Genomic DNA, 20,292 nt, shown 5'->3' with positions numbered 1-20,292 from the left:
AAACACGAAGGGTTGTATACCCTTCAGTAATGTAGTAAGTCTTCAGTAATGTAATAAGAATCAAGCATTGCAGATAAAAGAATGAACCCTTTCCTTAAGAGAGGAAAAGGAGGATCATTGCTGATGGTTCTGAGAAACCTCCTAGCTACTGTAGTGATAGATCCCAACAGTGGAACACAGACAAATCTGTAACTGCAGCTCAAATGTAAACAGATGAAATCTGACAGGAATTATGTGAATGCTAGAAAGATATGTCAGGCTACAATCCCATGCACTTCCAGCAGGAAAAGTAGCTGAGTCTACATTTATTTACTTCTAAAATAAGTAAAATAAATAAGAGTAGAACAAGCTTAACATTGAAAAACCCTGCAATTAAAAAATTGTGAGTCACTCCTCCAAACCATCATTGTTAAAAATAAATTACAATACATTTATTTATCAGTTGTTAGTTCAGCCTTCAAGGGCAGTTGCATTGCTTTTTCTAGCTTTCCCCCCCTCTGACTGTAGCTATTAGAAAAAGCTTTACACATATGTATAAATAACACATATGCAAATCAGGCATTTAAAAAAATCATGAAATATCAGGAGAAAGATTAAGGAGAAAGAAAAATTAGTAGGACTGTAATGAATATCATTATAAAATCTACTAGAAAAAATAGAAAGCAAAGAAGACTGTTTCAGACTTGGTCCTTATAACAAGCTCTCCATGAGCACAGACTACATAACAATGTGAGATTTGGAGAAAGACTGAATCCACAGGCCTAGAAATGCACCCTATCTAGATCCCAACCCCATGGAGAAACACACCTCCGTACTGCCCTGGCCCCATCTTTCTCATTGATAAAGAAACCCAGATGTCATGCCAGCAAAAGACTCCTTTGGGTCCCAAAGTCCTTGAGCTGGATGAGGAAGGGTCACCCTCCATCCTACACATGTCCAACCAAGCAGCCACAGGATCAGTAAGAAGAGAACAGGGATGCATGCAGAGAAAACCCTGAGAAAGTCTGCATAGCCCTACAGACTGCAATACTGGATTTTGAATAACTGAAGTGCTACGAGTATTCAGACCAGCTAAGAGTAAGGATGCTTAGTAACTCACTGGTGGCAACTACAGTTCTGAATGAGATACAGCATTGCCTCAAAAATGCACACCCCAGCACGTACCACACCATTGATTCATTCTCTAGGACTATCATATGTATTTCCGTATAGTGCTTTGAACTTGCATCAGCAAGATCAATAGCGCTGCCTTTTATAGATCTGAGCTCTCCAGCCTCACCTTTACTACTTCAGTATATACGAAAGAGTAGCAGGATATAAAGGGATCAGGTTCAGCTCAATGTGTTAAGACACTAGAAAAATCAAACATGTGAGTCTTTGACTCCCAATTACTTCAAGGGTTAACTTGTTCAGTTTCCATCTTATCTGCCATAACATCTTCTGAGCAGTATGAATATTTACTGTAAAGCATTTAATCATCCATCTAATTTCTTGACAGTCTTAATGCCAAATACAAACCCAGCCTGCAACAAAGTTAATGCTATTACCAGTAGGTCTTCTGATTTTCTGGAGTGACCTGTCAAGTTACTGCTAGTGATTTCTCCTTATCTAACACTAAACTGGGATTTGTACTTATCAAAATATGTAAGCTTCAAAGGAGCAGAACATTGTTTTGGTACAGACTGCCTACGCCATTCTACTTTTCAGGTCTCTGTCTGCCATAGCCTCTTTACTCTTTAGGAGGGGTAGTTCCTATCTCTCCATCTGAGCAGAAAACTTAGGGCTTGAGAAAACGAGAGTTTACTTCAAGCTAGAAAATCTGACATCCCTGTGCAGCCAGCCTCTACCACGCATTGAGGCTGTAAGTAGAATAATTCAAAAGTCAGTTCCCACTGAGAAATCATTTTCACTCTTCAAAAAAACAAAAAAAAATATTTCCTCCTCACTAATCTTAACCTTATAAAAAGTATGATTCCCAATCCAGTCTTCCAGGAGAGGCACACTCTAATAATACCAGACAAAGAAAGAACTGTCACTTAATTAAGTTCAGTTTTTTTAAACAGTCTGGCAATACCCAGAGTGGTCTGGGGGACCATTCACACCACTCTCAAGACCAGAATAGAGAAGACCAAATCACGTCTCCCTCCCAGACAGTTTCCCACCACTAGCCCAGCGGTGGGAATTTTAGCACTCCCAACACACCTTACCACTGACCCCGTGTGCCCATAGCACACACCCTCAGTTTCACACTACAGAAAGTACTCTGGTGATCACAGTATTTCACAAACTTTGAATGGGAAAAAATGCACACAGAGCAACAACTATGCTGTACATAGATCTGATTCCAGAAGAGACATCAAGCTGACTGCTGGGTAGTGCAGAACAACTGTCAGTATAGAGGAGGTCACACAGAGCGGGGTGAGTCACTCCCTGCCACATACCCTGGCTCTTGTTCAGCACTCCAGACACAGTCTAAGAAGCCTACCCACATTTCCAGGTGGCAACATAATTCTGAGACTTCACAAGATTTTGGTTCATTCTAAAACCATTTAGGAGCCTATACTGTGATGGTAAAAAACAGAACTAGGATGATATTTAAAGATAAACAGAAACTGCACCATTACAGATTATATTGGATAGGAACAGAATACAGGCAAGTCATGGAGGCACCATCATGAATGCCACCTTCTCCTTGCCACATTTGATTCAGAATTTCATTAAAACCAGAAAGTCATTTTTGCAAGAATTCAGAAGAGTTCTCCTTAAAAACTAAATTAGATCGGAATTTCAAATACACTTCTCTGTGGATCAACATGTGATTATAAACTCAGAGTGATCACCTTCTGCATAATTAAAGTCAAGAATCAACAAAAAATATGGGTGTTTCATTTTTATGATAGTTGCCTTTAGACTACTTCGGGGCTGCACATAAGCCCAGTCGAGAAGATCTTCTCAAATGCATACTTTTGTCTGGTGGGCATCCAACTTCAGAAGACCTGAAGTATTGTGGATGTTCTAGCATCTACGCATGTGCAACAGCCATCATATGGATGGTGTCCTGGAATATATATAACTAATTTTTGTGTATTTTGTCCATCCTTGAGACAGTAAGTTATATAAGCAGGAGTTTTGATGATTCAGGCAGGCAGTTAGAAAGAACAGACCTCAATTGCTCCTTTTAAAATGTGTACTTGTAAATTAAGAAGCATTTCAAGATTAGGCATCTGGCCAATTCTTTTTATCATTTACTGTATTATGTTAATGAGGATGCTGTTTCTTTAATTATCATTTGAAGGAAAAATTGCATTCAGTCCCTTGATCTTCCTTAAAACCATTCCCATGCTTGATTCCCCCATAGGCTTTTAATCATGCTGTTTCAGTGTGAAACTCCACATTTGAGAAAAACTCCCTCAAAACTGGTTCACTGAGAAAGTTTAAATTGTTTTCTCTCATCAGAACTATATCCTCTACCACTTGGCAGCTTTAGGAGGAAGAGCTGTTAAGACTCAGACTCATACCACCTTTTGCACTGAATGTAGACTAATGCTGAAACCTAATACACTGTGTATGTAACATACTAAATGCTAGGACTTGGTAGACAGAGGTAGAGATTCAACTAAAGTGAGCTATAAAAGAATATCATGCCATGACACTTCACCTGTAATTCAGTAAATCCTACTTCAGAAGTACATATCATCAGCTTTTAGATTTCTTTATGCAAAATCACCTATATATGTTATGTTCATGGGCATTTCTTCTTAGTCAAATGGCTCTATCCATTTAGCTTCACTGTGGCTTTCTGGTTGTCCTGACAGAGGTTCCTGTAACAGAAGCTCTGACTGAGCAGGAGCCCAAGCCCCACTGGTTGTACAAAGTCACTCCCATTGGCAGAGGCTTTCCTGCACCTCTGAGCTCATCCCATGGTATTCCCGTACCATTTTTGTCCTCATGTATGAGCACCAGGTCAAGGGTCCTGTGTCTCTACCTGCCCACTCTGGAAAGAGCCCCAGGGTGCAACAGGACTTGAAATGGCACCACAGCCCTCCATATTCCCCTGGAATGGGGATGGGAAGTTGTGCTGGCCCCAAGCTTAACCCACCCCATCATGCACTGAGTCGCAGCATCAACCAAGGGCCATCATCAATGCATGTACTGTCCTCTGGATGCAGACACAGTTGTATAAACTTGTCTTCTCTTCTGAGGAGAGGAAAAGCCCATCTTGAATCCCCTTTGAAAAAGCACTGGCTTCAGCCTCCAAGGCAGGCTCAGGACCCCCTCTGACACTCAGAGGGGAGGTTATGGGCATTTCTTGGTTTGAGCAGAAACCACCTTTGAACAAGACTTCTGATGTTGGCTTCACTGCAGCCCTGAAACTGTTGATGCATACTAAGTTAGTGTCTCTTCAAGGTGAGCCACACACGTGATTGGTAGGGGTGAGGGGACAAGTAGCACTCTCTTAGGCCTCTACAGAAAGATTGTCTGTTTTAGCACACACACTACAATAACTAAAGAAAAGTATATTCTAATTATGGTATACCCATCTAAAGCTTAACTGCAGTATTTATTGCATGTTGTGGTTTCATTCTACAGTGAAACTGAAAGATAGACTGAATTTTGTTACAACTAGGAATGAAACTGCCCTAACATCTTGAAGCAAAGTATTTACAAACAAATATTCCGACATCTCATTTATCTGTTTTGCCATAAAATTGGCTTATACATGATTAATTATGAAAAATAAGCACAGCATGCTTTCATGCACTTTTACTTTGAAATCAAGGTCATACTTTGTTTGAAGTTCAGAAAAACAATATGGATAATCTAATTAACATCTCAGAAGATTCTTTGCAAGTAACTGTCATTAAGCAGGCTAAACCAGGAGCTTATGAAGCTGTAGCTACTCTGGCACTGAAGACAAATAATTTCTTAACCTGTATTTATACACAGCATTTTATTTGACTAATCCTTTGTAGTGAAAGGATGTTTGGAATATGCATCCTCATACTAAGCCACACAGTGCTGAAAGAAAACAGTGCTCTTGTCCCAAAGCACCTACAAGCTAATTCCTGTTCTGTGGACTTGATTCCAGCTAGGATGCTGCTTCTTAGAAACAATTCAGTAATGGTGAGGTTATAGATTGAAAACCAATAACTTTAAAGACATAGAATAATTGATTCATTTATGTTGGAAAAGACTCTTAAGATCATTAAGCCCAACTGTTAACCCAGCACTGCCAAGTCCACCACTAAACCATACTCCCTAAGTGCCACATCTACGTGTCTTTTAAATGCCTCCAGGGATGGTGACTGTTCCAATGCTTGACAACCTTTCTGGGAAGCAACTTCTCCCAATATCCAATCTAAACCTCCCCCAATGCAACCTAAGGCCATTTCCTCTTGTCCTATTGCTTCTTACCTGGAAGAACAACTCCCACTTGGTTACAATCCCCTTTCAAGCAGCTGATAAGGTCCCACCTGAGCCTCATTTTCTTCAGGCTAAACAACCCCAGCTCCCTCAGTCACTCCTAATAGGCCTCGTGCTCAGAACCCTCAGCAGTTCCATTGTCTTTCTTGTAGTGAGTGGCCCAAAAGTGAATACAGGATTCAAGGTGTGGCCCAACCAAGTGCTTCCATAAGCCACCTGAATACATACAGCGAGTCATTCTACAGGTTCTCCACTCATGATATTTAGCCATCAAAATACTTTTGTGGTAAGGCCAGTATAATACTGGAATATATGGGTCTTCCTCAGGCATTTGGATGTGGCCACCTCATGTGAACCACCTTCTGCCCATACAGCTCCTAACAAACCCTCTCCAAGACTAGATGTGCAACTCATTTCTGGCAACAAAGCAACACCATGAGCTGTCAACTCACTTGCTCCAAATAGTGAGAATTTAATTTCTAGGTGCATGTTGTTTTCACTAATAAAAATTTACCTGGTTATCTCAGTAACAGCCGTTTCTTATGACTTTATTTCTAAGCCTTTTACAAAGCACAAGAGAAAAAGTAGATCAGTATTTGACCTCAGCCGCTGTCCTTTCTCTCTGCCTCAGTTGCTGTCCAGCCAAATGCAGCAGCTCCAACTCACAAAGTTTACCTTGCTTCCACAGCAGCGACCACTGCCTTGCAAAAGGCCGTGGATGGACTGGGAACTGACAACTTCAGATGTCTGACCGGCAAAAAAGAGCCTGCCCATGCCAAAACGAATGGCCAAAATACTTATGATTGGTGTACTGCAGAGCTAGAAATAGAAAGCAATGCTTTCACCATACTGCTGGTATTTGAATAGCTTCTTTTTTAAAAGGGCAAACAATTCATTCCCCTTGCTTAGAATGGCAATGGCTGGGCTTCATTTCAATAAATATTAGAATTGCCTTTTTCAAAAAGGAAGCTCAATTCAGTCAAAGGTTAAGAAGGCAAAAGACAAACACACAATAAAAAAAATTCTAAAAGGCACTGTACTTCTTTATGAGAAACAGGGTGGGAATATTAAGTCATGGATTCCTCACTTGCAAAAAGAAAAGCAGAAATCTGGAATATTGGCAAACGACAAGCTGGGACAGAGGCTCCTAGAAATCTATCGAATGAGGTAAGGGAACAGCTTGAGGCATTCCTCAAACACATATCCTTGAAGTTGTGAAAAATATTGCCACATTTTATTTTATTCTAGCAGAGGATCTGTTCTGGAAGAACCACTTTACCAGGGTGAATTTGGAAAAGTCTGCAAATTCTAGTCATGGCTTATACTAGAGAATAGTGAAATCAAGTCCAGCTGATGTTACGTGGTACTCCTACTAGATATAGGTGAACCATTTAACTAGAAATTATGATTCACTATAGGCAAAGTTTTTTTTTTTTGCAACTGGAAAACAATGTGTAATCTTAACCAATGTCTAATTTACATGTTTGGATATTTTAGAAAGACCATTTCTCAAACCTAAAAACAATCATGAGCATAGGGAAATAGTCACATACAAAAATACAAAAAGGACCTGCTAAGAGATGCTTTATTACCTGCCAAAAATAAAAAGGAAAATCACTGCACTACAGCCATGAAAGGACGCTTTTATGGTTGAAGAGTCCTGGCTACAGAGAGTGACAGCAGCAGCAGAGAAACCTGTAAAGCAAACCCACAGTACATAACAGATGGGGAGAAGACACTGACAGCAATGAATACAAATTAACATTGCAGAAATGCAAGCAAACAATGGAAGCAAAAAACCAATAAAAATCCATGGTGAGGTTTATGACAATAGGAGCTCCTCCCTGAATGGAGCAAAGATGCCAAGCAATTACTTCAATAGCTAGTCATTCCAGACAAAAGTTATTAAACACTTCAGAAGAAGACAAATTTATCAGACAACTGCTACTACTCTGCATTCAGAAAGATGCAAGATGCTATATTCACACCTTATAGTGATAATCACATACTTTCCATGACATCAGTAACTGGAGAGAGCTTTAAAGAGCCACTCAGTTTAAACACTGAGTTCAAGAGTAGAGGGTAGATGAAACAACTTTTAATTCAATTACTCTTTTAAAAACCATGGGTGCACTAAAAGTTCCTGGTGACTGGAAAGACTTAATATCAAAGCAGTATTTAAAAAGGGTTAAGTGGGATAACTAAAGCTCCTATTGAACAGTTAGACTAAAATCAGTAGTAAGCAACAGCAGGGAAAGATTATCATGGGACACAATCAATAAGGCTTTGAAAGACAGTCACATAATTAACACCAATCAACACAGCTGCATGGAAAATAGGCCTGGTCATGTTAATCTGATCATTTGTATGCAGTTACATCATCATTTCATAATGGTATGTGCTGACAAGGCACATTTCTAGTCCTAATTTCACACTATGCAGTGATTTCAAGTCATACTATATATAAAATCCTGAATTAAAAGATTCACCATACTACATCAAAACTGCTCATAGCAAGTGAATTTCAAAAGTGACTAGCTAAATGGATAACAAAATGGAGAATCAGCATCCAGATGATAGATTCTTTGTCAGGAAAAAAAATGAGGTACAACACTTGGAAGCTCCAAAGAGCTACAGACTGTCGTGAAATGCAAGGCTCATTATTTACTGAAACAATTTAACAGTGACATGGTAGATTAATTATTACTGGTACTCTTTAAAACAAGACCTTGGTCTCTTTCAGAAAGATATGCTAAATAAAGAAAAATTAAAGGACTATGCCTGATATACCCTGAATTTCTCTGACCTGCAACTGAAGAGGCAAGAAGAATAAATATTCATGTTGTCCCCTCTAGTCTTTAAATTTATAAGCCTAGGAAACAATGACCCAGACATTATTAATCCCTCAGGAATTTAATGCAAGAAGTGAGTCATGTGTAACACATCTGATACAGTATAAAGTGTCTTGAGTATTTCTATGGGATTTCAATGGTAATCCAGTGTTAAATTACTGGGTGACTATCAAAATATTATCAAGTCACTTCCCTGAAATTCTGATTTTTTAGCTGAAAGCAGCAAAAATCTATCCCTCTTTGAAGCATCTCACTAGTTGTTTGCATAAATAGAGAGGCATGGTATCCACCTCTTGATCCACAACTTCCTACATAGACCATTTTGACCTGTTCCTTAGGAAGTGTTATTTACAGTAACCCTATCAGAAAAGTATTTCCATGGCTTGTCAGAAAGCCTCTCATCAGGTACAGCTGTGACTAACATCATGCAAATTGGGTTATGCTCTTGTATACCCATCATCTTCCTAGGCAGTGGTCCCAGATCAGTAGAAGAGAGGTAAAATTAACATTAGCTCTGCCAAACACATTATTTGGTTTTATTTGAAGCAAAGCCTAGGGTTTTGAAAACGCCGTTCCAGTAAACAACTCTGGAACAGGCCAGGAAACTTTATTCTCCCAGTTTTGTAGAAAGCACTTAAATTGCTACAAGACTTACAACCCCAGTACTGGGAAGGCATAAATAGTTGTAACTGATTTCAAACCAATCATTTGTAATATCAGAAACACATCAAAGAATATTTCTGTAAAATCTTTGCATCACTCACTGTCCTGCAAATGTTGTCCTCAAAGAAGATGTGCATTGCACTGTGCATTCTTTTCATGTGGGGCAACACAGCGCTGGAACATCACATGCCACCCGTGAGCCCATAAACACCAGATTTCTCTCATTTGGTGCTTAGTCGCCTGACTGCTGCAGGATTATGACCAGGATGTAAGTGCCTCTCCAAAGACAGTAACGCACCAGTTCAATCACCCATTTCACAGCCAAAATCACATTATTTGTGACTGAGTGTGACTGTTGCCAGAGAAACAGCTTTTGACTTGAATAAGGGATGGGATATTCCTCCCCAGGCCCTTGTGACCATACAGTTCCTACCAGACAGCACTGTCCCCAGAGGCCCCTTGAAAGCAATGCCATGATGGTGTCTGTTCCACCTTCCTGAGCCCTGTCGCCCCCACAGCCTAGGTTGGACAGCGAGACAGACATGGTATAGGATTTCCTACACTGAGGATTGGGATGGTGGGAATGCCCTTGCCAATTACCTGGGTTTGCTTTCTCTTCTCTCCTATCTGCTTTCTGCCCTTCCTCTGATTACCACAGAAATGCCACCCCTTGTGTAGCTCCTCACCACGTACAGTGCTGCATGTTGGAGCCATGCCCCCACGCTTTGCTGGGGTCCTGACTCTTTCCCAGTGCTGGTTGCTCTTGCCAGACCTCTCTGACTCCAGGCCTGACTAGGTCCAAACCTGCCCAAAGGAAAGAGCAATGCTTATGTCATGTTGATGTTCAAACTCCTGCAGCCAAGCTGTGTTTTGTCACTTGAGGGACAGGGTCAGGAGATGCTGCGCTACAAGGACAGCTCTTGTCTCTCCCCACAGTTGCTCAGGCAGCAGGATGAGGCAGGCTATCATACCCTACTGATACACAGGGAAAAATCAACTGAAAGCCTGCTGTAAAACTGACCACAGAAGGAGACTTTGTCCCAACAGGAATTGGTCATCACAGAAAAAGCTACCTCAGAACTCTGGTTTTACGTGGTCCATCTGAGGTTACCCCTGGCTGGACCAAAGCCAGGGATGCACTGAACCAGCCTGCTTGGGGGTAGGCTGGGATGAGGTAGCCTGTGGCTTCCCTCACCTCCTCCAGGATTTGGCAGTACCCCATACAATGAGTCTCCCTCTAGAGCCTAAACTATCCTATCTTCATTTTTTTGAGTCTTTTGAGGTTTTAGGACCCTTATCTGCCAGGTACTGGTGGGCAAACACAGAGCCAATGCCCCCAGCCAAGTGGCAAATTCTGCCCAGCAACTTGCTGACATAGCTGTCATTTTTCCAGGTAAAACACAATTACTGATCTCCCAGAGGCTTCAGCAGGCATTGTTATTGCCACTACAACACAACCTTACCAGGATCTATATCATGGTCATCTCTCAACTAACAAAGTTATGCCTTCCCAAGCATGAAAGACTATCTTCAAACATGGTTATAATATCTCCAAAAGTAACCACAGTTAGCTTAGACATATATAGTACATTAGCTTAGATAATCATGTTTTCAGTATATACTACACCTAGCAAACAAATTAAAAACATTGGAAAGCAAAGGTCTATTTTTGTTTGATTATTCCCCCCAGTAAAAAACTCTCATGGTCTGCTTTGAAGTCACCTTTATCTCCATTGTTTACACAATCATTAAATGGAGTTTTCATTGGCTAAAATAACACTAATACAAAAAAATCAAAGACTTCTTGCAAGAGTTCTTTGGTGGCAAATAGATTTAAAAGGCCAAATCAGGCATTAACAATACAAAAGACAAGCTTACCCAGAATGTTTGGGGAAAAAAATTTTCTTCCATTGGTGATAGTTTGCCCTAGGAGACAGTCCAAGGGTGGAAACCTTTAAAAGTAAAAAAAAAAAAAAAACCAAAACAAAACCAAAACAAAAGACTCATTAGAATTAGAGTAGGTAACAAGGGCATACACCACCAAATCTTCTGTAAACACAGTGCTCAAGATTAAACATCCTGCTCTTCTGATTAGGATCCTGTCCAAGTTTCCTGGCATTAGCTCACAGATAAGCTGATCTGTGTTAGCAGTGAGTGAAATGAAGCAATGCACCTACTCTCAAAAGAAAAAGAGGATACAAAATCTTTGTGAAACAAAAACTCCACATTTTCTGTTCCTCTTCCTCTGGAATATCTTTAAAGTCAACACTCATGTCAAATTTAGGTACAGAAACTGAAGGGGAAGCACAGATTAAACCTAGTTAGGTTGTAATATATTTACAGTGATCTTTTTTTTAAGGGACTTTATGCTATTTAACACTTTGTCTCTATGACACATTTTGATGGGATAATGGTCATTTAGTGTTATTCAAGGAGATTTGGCTGCATTTGCTTGTGATGAGATCACTCAGCAAAACTATGGAAGAAAAGGGGGAAAAAATTAAAGGGTGGGAAAGATCATCCAGAAAACACACAGAAGGAACTCCTCAGTGAAGTTGGGAAAAGATTGCAACCACAAGAACTAAGCACTGTGAATCAAAGAATGCGAGTTATATCAAAAGACAACAGGTCAAGGCAGAGAAGGAAAAAAAGTTGGTCCTGAGATTTGATAAGAAGTCATGAGATGTGTTTTACCAGTGATAAAGAAGGCCAAAGTCAAACTACTGAGAATCAAACTAGAACAGTCTCTCCCAAGACTGACCAGATCAGAAGATGAGGGAAAAAAAAAAAAAACAAAACACACCTTTTGATAATTTTTTCTTTTACATGTAATAAAAGTAATGTGTATTTATTTGTATTACAATGGGAAAGAGACAGGAGATATTAGAGTGAAGAGTCAAGGTATGAGTGCATGAAAGACCAAGATGAGAGATGTGACTGTGGGACAAGCAGAGCAGGTGGAGTTCAAGTGAGACCTGAGAGCACGATGGAGAAAAAAGAAGACTCCAAGAAAGAATCGGGAAGGACAAGTGAGGCAGAAGGGGGTAAAGGTGGTAAAGGTCAAGTGGAAAAAAGTTTCATTAAAAGTTTGGAAAATATTATAAGATAGAAGATATAAATGGAATTTTAGGAAAAAGATTTAATCAAATAGTCTTTTTAAATCTTTTATTCACATGCAACTGATGGTCACTGTTTATGATACATTTCACATAAATGTGGTAAAATATCAAATCCATAGCTCCTCACAGGAAAGCATGCACTAATTGCCATGAAATTTATATTTTAATAAGAAATTCCAGGTACATTTTATTTTTCCCGTTATCTTCCATTCCCCAGCAAGGCTTGTTGCTTCTTTTCAAATAACTCAGTTAAGCTGTATGTTCAGCCTCATTAGCCATCATCTCAATTCCCCTGCGGTTTTAATTAGATAGGTCTCTTTGTGCACAGCTACCTCAACCCTTTCCCCCAAACAATCCCACAATGTGGCTTCTTTTATGTCATCATTCTTCAAATGTTCCTAATTACACTGGAGGCAGCCAAGGCGATCAGGGCAGCACAGTGCTCTCCCATGGAGACAGCAAGGCAGGATCTGCACCCAGCAATACACACGCATTCCTTGGGCAGGGCTAAGTTGTCCTTTCACCCATTTTATTAATGACAACCCATCAACATGACAGACTCAGATGAAAGGTCAGACCCTCTGCATAGACACCAAGCCCAAAAACACATGGAGATGACTTTTCCCAGTAGCCTCCCTCTTGCTCCACAAGCATCCATGCTAATCCATCACCTTCACACCTAGCACAGGAAATCACAGGGCAGGAACAAGGCTCCTACACCCCACTGAAGCTGAGGGACACAGGAGTCCCCTAAACTCAGAATGATACCTGGCTGCAGCTCTTCCCCTACAGCACCCACCCTGGCAAGCCCAACACATCCCTCCAGACATGGGTCATGGTACTGTCCCACAGGCAGCAGAAAGGCTTACAAGGACCTGCTCCAAAAGTCTGACCTGGCCTTTGGTCCTTTTATTTTTTTGCCCTTTTTCTTTTGCATTTTTTTAACAAGCACAGGAGCAAAGGTACCAAGACCATGAGATGACCTGTTCTGAGCTGCAAATGAGGATAAAGGCTGATCTTTCAGAGTGGAAAAAAAAAAAAAAAAAAAAAAGAAGAAGTTGAAGTGGAGAAGGATCTGCTCTGCCCATAAGGAGAAAGACAGGATGCTTTAAGGGCAGGACTTCTGCTTCAACCCCTATTTGCACTCTGTTCGAAGAAAAAGACTACAAACCCAGCAAGCATGGTTGGCAGAAAACCCCTCAGAGCAAAGGGCTCCATGGCTACTCTGCAGCCCCAGAGGAGAACCTGGGGAGCTCAGCACCACTTCCAGGCTATTCCTGGCTGGCCAGGGTCAGCAGCAGCGCAGCAGGGATTAAAGCATCTTAGACTTGTTATGTAAGGGACATGTTGTTCATGGCTTCTCTTAAATCCCAAAGACACTGCTATTATGTAATAGGAACAATCAAACACAGCAGCTTTTTGTGATTTGATTTTTTTAAAAGTGCTGAGCAGCTAAAAATGAACACTGGTTCTTCTGTCAGACTCAGTGTTATGCTTTCCACTTTAATCAGTTTAACCTTAAAGTTGCTGTAGCTTATAGGGACAGTGACTCAGCTCTCACTTCACTCAAGATACAGGAAGGTGAAATAAAGGAAACTCGCCCACCTTCCACCAGGTGAAGGGCACAGCTTGTATCATCTGAATCAAGCCTGAGGGCTTTCATTGCTTCAGCATTACTACCTTGCTGGCTCTACTGACATTAAAGGATTACTCATATGAATAAAGGCTCTGGACCTGGCCCTGAACTTTGCTGCTTGGATTGGATGGTGTCTGTAAGTCACTCTGATACTTGGGCTTTCATCAATGAAAAACACAAGTTCATTTGGCAGAGTCTCCAAAGTTCCTTGTCGTCTTAAATTATTACTGTAAATAATTCTGATGGTAATGCACACAATTTTACATGATACATCTATGCATACACATGTTATTTAAGAAAACATGCACACCAAGAAAAAATTCCAATATTTCTGTAAGCCACTTATTTCATACTTGGGGAATACTCCAGCAACATCAAGGATGGGTAAATGCAGATGCTTCAGGAAGTCCTAGCTGATAACTTGTTCAAGCTGCTGTCACATCAAGATAAGCACTTTGCCCAAACTGGTTTTGTTTTAGAAACTTACTAATATATTTCCAGCTTACTCTCTCTCCTCCTTATGGCTGGGAAGGGGAATGAGTGATAGGACAGCTGGGTGGGCATCTGGCATCCAGTCAAGGTCAACCCACCACTTAAAGAGTTTTTCCATTTTTTTTTTTTCGAGGTGTTCTTCTAATGTTTTCTTAGTTTGAGATCTAAAAAGGAGAAGGCACTCTTAACATAGATCTGATTCTCCTAGTCTCTCAACTTTTTAATACATTGAAGAAACAGTCAAGTTTCAATGCCTATTCTGAATAGTTGAACCTTGTAGCATTAAACTCCAAGAAATGTATCCAGATTGTGACCATGATACAGCAACCCTGTCTGAAGCACTTGCTCCTGATCTTTGTAACATTTCCAGACTTATTCATGCAGCTGTTTGATTTCACCAGAGCTCATATAAATCATTTCCAGAGATGGTGTTACTGGTTTTCCCTTTTTAAAGCCTCACTATTATATCCCACCACCAGCAAAACAATTTTTCATCATCAGCAAGAGAAGGGCCTGAAGTCCCTACAGTCTGATAGACCAGAGGGAATGAATTCATCCTGAGAGCATGACTCTGCTGAGCACAGTCAAGTGTAATTTACTTTTAAATGTCTTATCTGCGCCCAGCATCCCGCCAGCTTTCCCTTTGCACAGCACATCATGATTCCTCCCAGCATACTGGCAAGAACAAATTGCATCGAGCTCAGAAATGCTTAATACAAAGCTTTATTCTCCCCCCCCACATCACAATCTTGTTCAGTAACACTAACATAATCTGTAATGCAGAAACAAATTATTTGGGAGTCATCTGGTCCCTCTGAATTTTTCTGGCAGTATAAACTTAGCATTAACTAAGTATAAACAACAGAATTATTGAGGCCCGCCTTGGACTGAAAAAAATCTCAGGTGGCTTAAAAGGTTGTTCTACATGCACCATGCAAAACTTCTCACAGAAGACAAGCCAGAGGGCAAAATTAGTATCAGAGCATCTCTCTTTGAGCTATCCTTGCCTGCCAGACTGGCTCTTTGGCAACCCTAGCATTTTGCCACATAGAGCAATGTAGAGCACCCTGTGGGGACAATAAACATGGAAGCCAAGTCATTTAGGATAAGATATCAAATAGTTAAAATTCAAAAAGTAAAATTTAATAGAGAAACTAATTACCCCAGTATGTGTTTTAGAGGCTTGTTTACTTTAAGCTATGATTTCAAAGGGAAGTCATTCTCCTGCGTTTGGTCATTATGCCCATGAAGTGAGACTCACATTTGTGCAAAGAAGAACAAGTTATACCTTTCTTCCAGCTTTGCATCCCATACAGCAGCTGTTTCAAAATAGTTTATAGCCCTCAGGCGCATTAAAGGAGCAGCAACCTGTATTACACCATCATCTAAATTACGAGTTATGATTGCAGGCTGGGAGGGGAATCCAAGAAAATTTTTCAGCTGATGCTTTCACTAGTTTTGCAGATTGCCTACAATCACTGATCTGCAAGTGATATCACCAACAGCCTGGTAACTACTGCTGCACCAGATGCTTCTGAGGATTAAGCCATTCTCAGAGACTTGATTTTGATACCTCTGCTGTAACAAAACAGACTTTGCCATCCACAGTCCCCAAATGCTCTGCAAGAGTGGGCCAGCACGCTCCTCCCAGTTTTTGGAGAGGAAGCTAAGGCATGGTCTTAAACCACCATTACCACAATTATACAGGAACATAACTTGGATTTCCTTACCCTCCAGAGTAAGGTGCCACTGGTGCAACTGTGCAGCACTACACACTACACCATGCTACATCATGAAAGTGACAATAACTTTTCCTTGACCAGAAAACAGTTCCTGCCCTAAAACGTGAAGATTCACTATCCTAGGAGTTTTGAAACTGTTTGACTGACTGCCAGCTTTGTAGCCATTTAATTGAAAGAGAAAATAGTATTCCTTAAAGCAATTACTAAGGTGACTGCTTAAAGTTTTTTAAATAACAGGGTCTAGAACACAAATCTGATGAGGAACAACTGAGGTACCTGGGGTTGTTTAGCCTGGAGAAAAGGAGACTCGGGGACTCTGCAACAGTCTGAAAGGAGACTCTAGTGAGGTGGAGGTCAGTCTCTTCTCACAGGTTAACAAGCCATAGGACAAGAGGAAGCAGCTTAAATTTGCACTGGAGGAGGTTTACACTGGACGTCAGAAAAAACTTCTTCACTGAAAGTGTGGTCAAGCACTAGAACAGGCTGCCCAGGGAAGTGGGAGTCACCATCTCTGGAGGTATTTTAAAGACATGTAGATGTGGTACTTGGGGACATGGTTTAGTGGTGGATTTGGCAGTGCTGGGTTAACAGTTGGCCTTGACCTTCTTAAGGGTCTTTTCCAACCTAAACAATTCTATGAAGACCTGTTTTTCCACCTGATATCAAAACATTGATATCTGTTCAGTGTTTTACAGATATCCCTTTTGGCTGCAAAATACTGACCTGGATCTGTATCATAACAGAGTAACATGGGGCAAAGCTTTAATTGATATAACTCACTTGGTTGTGAGGTTATAGCAATTTTTAACAGCTAATCACTTCCCCACCTGCTTTGCACCCTACAAAACCCTCGCTAGGAAGGTCCTTCTCATGAAACTAATCACTGACAGTCCCGGGACAGGTGGTTTCAGCTTTGGCTGTACTCTGGAGATCTTTCTGGTGACCTTGGATGAAGCATTGGACTTTATCCTCTTCCCAGTTCCCCACTGGAAAACCCAGAATAGCAAGATGATACCATATAATAGCAATGGACAGAATAAACGAACAAGGTTTTCCAAGGGTGAAACATCTAAGGGATGCCCAGCAACCGAAAGTGACAGTGTTCCCAGGCTCATGATGATGCTGATTCTATTAGGATAGGGATACAAAAAGCCATTAGAATTATTTTCCTAAAGAAAGACTGTTTCAACAGGCTTGATTTTGCAATAATAAGTTCAGATATAAAACAAGCCACCATACACCTAAATTTTGTTCTTCTTTGCTACTTTCTTTCTAATTTCAGCTGCTTATGATTTTAACAATACTGACTGCAGAGGATTTGGTAATAGTTGCATTTAAACAAGCCCAATATAATTATAAATACTTATGATAAAATGCAATACTTTTCTAGGGAAAGCATTTGCTAAATCAACTGTGTCTCAAAGTAGTCTTTTTAGCAAACCTCAGCATCCACACAGGGGTGGATCCTTTTGCACTGCTTATTGCTGGCATTTCGGCAAATATCTTTACCAAGATGTCCATTGTCATGACTGGATCTTTTCTCCTCCAGACCCTCCAATAAATATTAAACCGATCATTGCGTATGGGTCTCCACTGTATTGTGCTTCACTTCATCTACCATTGTAGGACTCTCTGGAGAGCACACATTTCAGTGATGCCTGCAGTTCTGGCTGCAATTCTCTGTCCTGTGTTTGCTGCTTCCTGCATGAACTTAGGAGATAGACAATGCCCAACAAAAGCTGGAAATCTTGGTTTTCCTAACATAAAATGGAGAACTAATTCTTACCGTTTACCAAGTTTCCTGCACAGGCTCTGATGTGCTGTTGTGCTTTACAGCTGTTTAGAGCTGCACTTCTGCAGTAGATGTGCTGCTAGCTCTCCTCTCCCCGCTATCTTCCTGAATACCTATCACGTTTATTATACTATAAAAGTATTTTGAAATACACACTCCACAAATTAAGCCAGGAGTTTAAAGCTGCTTTCTTGTTTGTTACAGTCACTATCACTAAGACAAACGATAACATCCTAGAAAACTTTACCATAGAAGAAACTTTGCTGTACAGAAATTAAAAACTACTTATCTGGCCCAAACCTACACTTGCCATTTGTTAGATCAGTAGCCAAATACCTACCTCTGTCCTTAAAGGAAAAATACCCTCAGGTAGTGATTTCCAAACTCACAGTGCTTTGTTCCAAGAATTATTTGCAGAATCCCCCTTTTGTACCTCAAAATAGGAATCTATTCTCCAGAATTCTCCAGAAATCAAGGTGATGATAAACAGAGTAAGAAGTTAACCCTCATTTGCATGCATGTAGCTCACTCCTACCACTCTCTGGCAGCACAGGCTGTACTGCTCTCTACAACAGATTGCAGAGATAGGAGACAAGTAGCTGGGTATATTTAATTGCATTGGAAACAGGCAGGCTGGTAAAGGGTTTATGTAGCAGGGGATATAGAAAAGCCCACAACCCTGTTTGAAATTGGGGATGAGAAACGATAAAACCCACAAGCATTACACCGGATGTAGAGAGCATAAAACAAATCCTGTATGAAATCACACACAAACCAAAACAAGGCACTTATGCATCACATTACATCCAGCTCAGTTGCTGACAAGTGCCTCCTTAATGCAGTTATCTATTGCGAAGTTAACCTGTACGTGAACACCTGACATATAAATTATTTTGTTACCAAAGCCTTAGTATAAATAAATATTTCTAATGCTTAACCCGCAGAGAAATATTTATTAATTTTTCGATCTTTGCAGTTTTTAATGCAATGATAAATGTCAAGCTCACGCTGGCTTACTCTTTTCATGTTTAGAGCAATCAGGCTCTCTAACAGAGGTACCCGTAGGGGGCCTGTATAGGCTGTGTGAAGGCACACCAGCCCCCTTGGCACTGTCACCTTCGAGAAGCATGGGAGATAAAGCGAGGAGAAAAAGAGGAACCCATACTCACTTAAACAGAGTTGGAAACAATCGACCTAGATGAACAGCTCTTCAAGCAGACACATTTTATCTGAGTATGAAGACCTGGATTCCCTACCCTATCTTCCACGCATTTAGCTTTCCCTTCGCAGCAAAACTCTACCTTCTAATTCAGCTACTTTATCTTCCATCATTCCGCGGAAAAAATAACGAGATGCTGTTTAATTTCACGGAAGCGGTTAACAGCAGCTTCAGCCCTGAGCGCCGGTGGGTTGCCAGCAAGCTCGGTACTTTCCCTGAACACTCCCCTCGTCCGTGCCTGGCCGCGGGTCCCCAGCCCACCCGGGACCCCGCTCCCCGAGGGACTGTCACCCCGCCGACACGCCGCGGGCACGCAGTTGTCAATTTCCATCCGTGCACAGACGCTGCACGGAGAGCAAAGCCCGCTTGAGCCAGTCCGTTTATTAGCATCCCCAGAACTTTTGGCTGCATAGGTTTCATCACATCCATTATCCACCCTAATAAACGGGCTCGCTCCCCCATCTCGCGCCCGCAACAGGGGTACAGCAGCAGCCTCCTGACCCGCTGCGCCCCTCCCGCGCAGGAGACATCCCCGTCTCGTAGAGCCTTTGCCCGTGTCCCGTCCCCGGTCACGGCGCTCCGGGAGCGCAGCCGGGACCGCCCGGGCACGGCGAGCAGGGAGCGGCCGCCCCGGGACACCCGCCGAGCCGCGGGGGTGATGCAGGGCGAGGAGGGGGTGTCACACCCACGACGCGGGGGAGCGGAGCCCGCACTGCCCACTCCGGGACAAGGGGATGCGCGGCGCTCACCTGCCTCCGCGCCGCCAATGGTGCCGGTGCCGCCGCCGCCTCCTCCCGTCGCTGCGGCCGCAGGACGGCGCGGCGGTGGGCGCGGGCCGTGTTTATATAGCGGGGGGCGCAGCCGCCCAGCAGCGCCCGCCGCCGCCCGCGCCCGCCGCCGCCCCGAGCCGAGCCGGGCCGGGCCGAGCCGCCCCCGCAGCGCCCCCTGCGGGACCGCGCCGCGCCCTGCGCCGCCAACGCGTGCGGGGCACCCCGCCCGCACCGCCCGCACCGCCCGCACCGCCCGCAGGAACCCGCCGGCGCAGCGGCCATGGGGGTAACACGGAGAGGTCAGCGATTTGCGGGGCGCCCCTGCGGCTGCCCTCCCCCCCACCTCCTTTTTTCTTTTTTCTTTTTTCTTTTTTTTTTTTTTTTTTTTTCTTTTTCTGGGGATCGCCGTGTCCATTTTTGGGCCCCTCGATTCAGGAAGGTCATTGGAGTGCTGAAGCAGGTCCAGAGAAGGGCAGCAGAGCTGATGAAAAGTCTGGAGCACATATCCTAAGAGCAGTGGCTGAGGGACTTGGGGTTGTTTAGCTTGGAGAAAAGGAGGCTTAGGAAAGGCCTCATCACTCTC

At 42.2% G+C, this 20,292-nt stretch overlaps 1 protein-coding gene across 2 annotated transcripts in view; it reads right to left on the bottom strand.

The window, feature by feature from the left end:
• MTUS2 (microtubule associated scaffold protein 2) overlaps positions 1 to 19,711 on the bottom strand; it is a 283,058-nt gene extending 263,347 nt beyond the window's left edge. The window contains exon 1 of one of the 2 annotated variants that reach the window (XM_050331271.1): positions 19,689 to 19,711. The gene's annotated coding sequence lies outside the window, so the exon portion shown is untranslated. Of the gene's footprint in view, positions 1 to 10,817; positions 10,837 to 19,688 lie in introns of those variants that run through there. The other variant, XM_050331272.1, reaches the window with a different exon arrangement.
• Positions 19,712 to 20,292: the final 581 nt, after the last annotated feature.

Source organism: Myiozetetes cayanensis, unplaced genomic scaffold (assembly GCF_022539395.1).
Source record: "Myiozetetes cayanensis isolate MyiCay16 unplaced genomic scaffold, myiCay2020 scf5-8, whole genome shotgun sequence".
Lineage (NCBI taxonomy): Eukaryota > Metazoa > Chordata > Aves > Passeriformes > Tyrannidae > Myiozetetes > Myiozetetes cayanensis.
Note: the sequence above shows the minus strand (reverse complement) of the source record. Positions and strands in the feature narration are given on the sequence as shown.